Here is a 7,010-nt window from a genome sequence, read left to right as displayed (position 1 = left end):
ACATCTGTGGTGCGTGATAGCCAAAAAATGATACACCAGTGGGAGGTTGAAAAAGTTGTGCAATGATAATTAATAGGTTGATGCTGATGGTGCAATGAGAAGAAAAACTAATGATCATGTCACCAAATAGATTTAAACTAAAGTAACGAGCCTGGTTTGTTACTGATATTTATGTAAAAATTCAATAGTGCAAAAGTGCTAATACTTTGATAAAAATCTACTACAGTATCGAAGTACAGTATTTGTTCTTATCTCTGCAAGTAATATACCACAAATATTAATAGTTTCTCCACAAGGGGGTCCTGTTGAGCAAGGTTGCATCAAATCTGCTGCTAAGAAGAGTTTATGGACACATGCGGTGCCTCTTAAAAATATTTAAATAAGCGTAATGATATATGCAGATCTCTCTCACTCACACACACACACACACACACACACACACACACACACACACACACACACACAAACAGGATTTGGATCTCATGTCTAAAAAGTAAAATTAATTAATAAATCGAATAGTAGAATATTTTTTTAATTCATGTGAGGAACTTCAGCAATCCTAAAGCTGTTTTGGACGTTAGAAGGTCTACAAACAATTGTAATTGTTCTATTTCAGGCCTAGTGTAGGCCTACTCTAAAGTATAAATGTTTTGAAGTCTTTAACACACTATAATGATTTTAAAAGTATGACTGAAAGTGATTAAAACCTCAATTTGGTGTCCTGAGAAAACCCTTTATATTTTCCACTATATATCATCTTCCTAATATATATATATATATATATATATATATATATATATATATATATATATATATATATATATATATATATACATACACATAAATCTGAAAATGACAGGATTTGCGAAAGTGATTTTTTTTTTGTGTCTCAACCACAAAGTTAAGCATTTTAAAATTAGTTTGCAACACACCCAACGAATAGTTTTAAATGTAAATGTTAATATTATAATATTGAATATTATAATACAGCATAGTATCTTATATGTTACAGATATTTTCATAGAATTAGTTTTCTAATTAGAAAGTTTTCTTCGGTTATTAACATCTGTCACCTTTCATTCATGGCTTTAATGCTGGTGATGGTTCATTCTTACGTTGGATGAAGAAAAATAATAAAGGCACAAGAGATTCACAGATGCTTTGACAGCCACTATTTGAATAAATACAGCTTATATCTGTTTCGTTGCAGCACATAGTTGTACATCATTGTGCAGAAAACCACACTTAGTAAGAATCAGACCGTTTCCACCACTTCTTTGTTAAACCGGCTTCTTACACGACATAAACTCAGCAGGTTAAAAAGTGAAAATAGTTTCCATGTTATTTCTGTGAAATATATAATCAAGCAAGTGTGTTAGTATGTTTAAAAAAAATTCTACCACTCCATCATCAGACTGGGTTAAAAAAAAATGTCCCTGAAGGATCACCATCCAAGAACAGCCGGCTGTGGTTTCATTAAAGGAGAGAGACTTTGCTTTGTACTTGGTGAGGAATATTTTCCACTTGTTGCTCAAAGGGAATTCCTCTCAATGCACAGCTGCGAAGGGACTGGAAACATCCCACACTCTCTTGCTGTATCTTTCTCAGCTTCTCTCTTTCACTGTAGATCTCACGTTTGTAGATTTCAGTCTTTTTCTGTTTGACTGGTTTTAATTTAAGTATAAAACTTTAACACTCTCTAGAGCTTATAAATTTGAGCATCATTTGGAACAATGGCTCCGTGTCTGTGGTATTAAGTTCTGCTTTAAGAGTCTGAATTATGTTCCGGGACGTGTCTGAGCTCATGTTGGAAAAATGTAGACAGAATTTGGATTAAATGAGATTACCATGAAGAAGAACTTTTTCTTGTACTGAGGAAAAAAAAGGGGAAACTTATAACTTTTACTTATATACTTATTCTACTTATTTATAATAATAATAATTTAGTAATTTTATATTTTTTAACTTCAGTTATTTAAGTCATTATAATAATAATAATAATTACAATAATAATTTAGACATTTTTTAGACATAATTTAGACGGCAGGGGTTTTATTCTATAGCTTATATTTCATAATAAATCATTTTAAGCATATTACCGTATAGCAGGCAATCAAAATTTCAAAGACTTTCCAGAAAGAAGCATTTATTGTTATATGTAAAACAAACTAGCTTTTTTGTCATCAGAGTACAGGCAAATCTTCTAACCTTCATAAATATTCATGTTTCACTGTATTTCTTCAGTGCTAATGGTAGACTGGTCATCCTAATCTCTGTATCTCTGTAATCTCTGTACTGCAGCAATCTAACTGTTTAAGTTTTGAATACAAATTATTTATTCTTTAGCTCTAAGACTTTGATTATAAGCAGGTGTCAAGTCAAGTCAAGTTTATTTGTATAGCGCTTTTCACAACAGACATTGTCTCAAAGCAGCTTTACACAAATCAACAGTTAAGGTGAATGGTGTGAATTTGTCCCTGATGAGCAGCCGTGGCGACTGTGGCAAGGAAAAACTCCCTTAGATGTTATGAGGAAGAAACCTTGAGAGGAACCAGACTCAAAAGGGGAACCCATCCTCATTTGGGTGACATCAAGAGTTTGATCATAAATCTTTCAACAGTACAGAACACTGGAGAGTGAGAACTAACATGATTACTGAAGATTATAAGTAATGTTCTTTCTGCAGTCTTATACAGTCTATATGATTAGTAGCTCCTAGTTTTATAACCTCAGCATTTGTGATCATCACAGATCCAGCATCAGCTTCTCCATGCCAGAGCCTTTAAACACTCCAGGAGGTCCAATGTCAAACTCCACACATGTAGCGGGATCCAAATGGCACTGGTACGTCTCTAGATGGTTCGGGATGTTTGCGAGTTCGGCATCTACTTCTTCAAAGGTCCGTAATCATCACGAGGTGGGACGTGACTGGAGCTGGCCAAACCTCAGGGTGTCTCGGGATGGGGAGAGAAAGAGAAGCAATGGAGAGGAATTAGCGTAGCTGCTGTTCATGATATTAACAGCACAAGTTGATAATGTGCATGTGATCAGATGTTCTGGAGCACAAAGTTATGATATGTGATGTGTGTTATGTGTAGGCTTTGCTAAAAAGATATGTTTTTAATCTGCACTTAAACTGGGTGAGTGTGTCTGAGCCCCGAACACTGTCAGGAAGAATATTCCAGAGTTTAGGAGCTAAATGTGAAAATGCTCTACCACCTTTAGTGGACTTTGCTATTCTAGGAACTACTAGAACCCCAGAGTTTCGAGATCTCAGGGAGCGTGGCGGATTGTAGCGTGTTAAAAGACTGGATAGATACATAGGAGCCAAACCATTTAGTGCTTTATAAGTGAGAAGTAATAGTTTGTAGTCGAAACTTAACAGGAAGCCAATGTAGGGACGATAGGATTGGGGTTATGTGATCATATTTTCTTGACCTTGTGAGAACTCTGGCTGCTGCATTCTGGACTAACTGAAGCTTGTTTATTAATGATGCAGGACATCCACCTAGTAATGCATTACAGTAGTCTATTCTGGAGGTCATAAACGCATGGACAAGCTTCTCTGCATCAGATATAGACAACATGTTTCTTAACTTAGAAATATTTCTAAGGTGAAAGAAGGCTGTTTTTGTAACTTGGTTGATATGATATTTGAAAGACAAGTTGCTGTCTAAAATAAAACTCCCAGGTCTTTTACCATTGAACTAGTGGTTACAGAACATCCGTCTAACTGCAGGTTGAGATGCTGGAGCTTCTGTATACTAGTTTTTGGGCCGATGAGCAAAATCTCAGTCTTATCAGAATTTAAAAGTAGAAAGTTATGGGTCATCCAATCTCTTATTTCCTTAACACACTCAGTTATCCGAGTTAATTGAGCTGTATTGCCTGGGTTAGATGAGATATATAGCTGAGTATCATCAGCATAACAATGGAAGCTTATTCCATGCCTTCTAATAATGTTTCCTAACGGAAGCATGTATATTGTGAAGAGCAGGGGTCCTAGAACTGAACCTTGCGGCACGCCATAATTTACTTGCATTAGCCTGGATAGCTCTCCATTTAAATCTACGAAATGGTAACGATCGGACAGGTAGGATTTAAACCAGCTTAATGCCTGTCCCTGAATGCCGATGTAATTTTGTAAGCGATCTAGGAGGAGATCATGGTCTATAGTGTCGAATGCAGCACTAAGGGAACAGTACAGGGAAGATGCTTAAGTTGGGGCTGTCGAGTGAATATAAAAGTGTAATGACACTGGAATTGTTTTTCTTCACACCATAAGGATTTAAGGAAACTGCAGCCCCAGCAGTTACCACTAGCCCCCCCCCCCACTTCCAGCATTCTCATTATAAACCATGTGGCAAAAACTTTGTAGTAAAATTTAATTTGTCCTCGCTCTGGACAAGAGCGTCTGCTAAATGCCACAAATATACATTTCTACAGGTAAAATATTACGGATTTTTTTAATCATGATTTAATTTGAGACAAGCAGTTTTCTTACGCCTTTAGGAAACCGTAGCTTTTTTCCAGGATATTATTAGTCATTTTTATGATACCTGTCAGTGAGCAAAAAAAAAAAAGAGACGGTATTGTGTACGAATATATAATAGATAATGCATTTTCAGTACCATCTGTGCTCTTACACAATACCGTTTTTTTTTTTTTTTTTTTTATTAAAGATGAAAACATAACCCAGTGTAACGGTGTGTAAAATAGTTAAATTAAAGCATAAATATTATATATAATATAGTTGCACAAGCCAGTGCACTCTTATTGCCGAGGGTTGCGTTAGGAAGGGCATCCAGTGTAAAAACTTGGTGCTAAATCGTACATGCGGAACACGAATAAGGATGATCCGCTGTGGCGACCCCTAGTGGGAGACGCGGAAAGAAAGGTTTTTTTTTTTATTAAAGATGAAAACATGCTTGAATATGCAGTATGAAATGTCAGACAGGCCACATAATATTAATTTATTTAAACTAATGTTTGGAGAGGGGGGATTTGTATTTTGATGAATTTGTATTAATCCCAGCTCTGACATTATAATTATATAGTATATATAATATGTTTACATTTGCATTTACATTTGGTGCATTTAGCAGACGCCCTTGTCCAGAGCGAAATAGAAAAGTGCTTTGTGTCTCTAGCAATGAATAAATCTACACTGGTACACAAGATTACAAACTTAATATAATTATAACTCTTGAATTCTACAAAGCAAACTTGGAAAGTGCTAGTTTAAGTGTTTCAGGAAGAACAGAGAAGAGCCTTGAAGTGTACTTACCTCTCATTCTGAGAGAAGGTGGTACCAGTCGAGCAGTGCTGGAGGATCTCAGACAGCGTGGTGCAGTGATGAGGTCACTGAGGTAAGATGGTGCTGGTCCATTTTTGCCTTGTAGGCAAGCATCAGTATTTTGAATCTGATACGTGCAGTTACTGGAAGCCAGTGAAGGGAGAATAATCTAATCTGCCATCTATAATTTAAATCAGATATATATAAATGTGATAAAACAAACAAACAAACAGTACAAATCATGTCTATAGGAAGTGATAATATAGTTATAATAATTACCAGTTTGTTTAATATAGGAATTATGTTTGGCATCAGAATCTGCTCACAGGGCGACCTGCTGGCTGGAGCCACTGCCCCACTGCCCTCAATGCCTTTACAAAAAAAGAGGACAGAGAGAAAGAGTGAAATGAGGTTGCTAAAGGCATATCAACACTGCAAACATGAATTCAAAGCTCCAGCAAACCAGCAGGTAAATAATCAAATAATGACTTATTTATTAGTACGTAATAAAGTCCTATATAAACGTTTTGCAGTTAAAAAGGAACAGGTGAATTGCAAAATAGTAAACCAAGAAATATTTTCCATTATTATCAGCAATGTGTAAATGCAAATTATAAAATATATTGTTATCAAGATATTTCAGGACATTGTACCTAATAAAAATAAAAAATACACTGCTGTAAAATGAACAGGGAAACATCAAACTGTTAAACAGTTTGTTTCTTTATTATCAGCAATGTGTAATTGTGATTTTTAATTTTTTTTTTTTATCAAAATATCTACAATGAAGTCTGAAATTATTACAGTGTGCTGAGCAATAAAGTTTCATCAAGAATCATCAAGCATTCCCAGGTTAGATGTTCTATTAGGACAAGAGTGTTGAGATAGAAAATACTTTGTAGTCTCTATAAAGAGGATAGATAGATAGATAGATAGATAGATAGATAGATAGATAGATAGATAGATAGATAGATAGATAGATAGATAGATAGATAGATAGATAGATAGATAGATAGATAGATAGAGAGAGAGAGAGAGAGAGAGAGAGAGAGAGAGAGAGAGACAGACAGACAGACAGACAGACAGACAGACAGACAGACAGACACTTACTTTTTGTAACCTTAATAAATATAGAATATACATGGAAATATGGCTATCGTGTATTTTAGGTGTATTTATCGTGTATCGTTTCTAATTGATGTAAACTATATCAGGGCATCATGATGCATCATGCAGGTCTGGAAAACAAAAGGGGACAAGATCACTGATATCTCATGAATTCACCGCTTTTACTTGTAATAAAAGTCAAGTTCTTTTGACAGATTGAATTTTTTTGTTGAAACCTTTTGGGGTGGGAGTTTTTCATGAGAGTTTAGGTTGGATATAAATGATTCCATCAGCACAGCAATGTGGAAATCTTTGACTGGCTTAGTGGACCATGATTTCCACCACCTCTATTATAACATAACTCCAAAAAATTGTGCATCTCTCTATTATAATTCTCGAGTCATTTAGAAACATTTCCAACGGGCATTAAAGTCGATTGTTGTGGTTGGCCTACACGGTAATTACACCTTGCTTGTGGAATCCACTTAATCCAGCAGTGACATTAAGATGTAAAAACAAAAATTCAGCTTCTCCATATCAGTCCATCCAAAGATGGAATAGTCAACAAGGGTGTCACATACACAAAATTCATGTCAGGGTCACTGCT

At 35.4% G+C, this 7,010-nt stretch overlaps 1 protein-coding gene across 2 annotated transcripts in view; it reads left to right on the top strand.

The window, feature by feature from the left end:
- The window catches only part of LOC310729533 (NACHT, LRR and PYD domains-containing protein 3-like), a 191,808-nt gene that overhangs the window by 157,214 nt on the left and 27,584 nt on the right, over positions 1-7,010 (top strand). Inside the window, exon 1 of one of the 2 annotated variants that reach the window (XM_083547814.1) lies at positions 6,118-6,148. The exons of the other annotated variant lie outside the window; for it this stretch is intronic. The gene's annotated coding sequence lies outside the window, so the exon portion shown is untranslated. Of the gene's footprint in view, positions 1-6,117; positions 6,149-7,010 lie in introns of those variants that run through there. 2 annotated transcript variants of the gene reach the window in all.

Source organism: Silurus aristotelis (assembly GCF_946808225.1).
Source record: "Silurus aristotelis genome assembly, chromosome: 8".
NCBI classification, from domain to species: domain Eukaryota; kingdom Metazoa; phylum Chordata; class Actinopteri; order Siluriformes; family Siluridae; genus Silurus; species Silurus aristotelis.
This window is presented reverse-complemented; position numbering and strand designations above follow the sequence as displayed.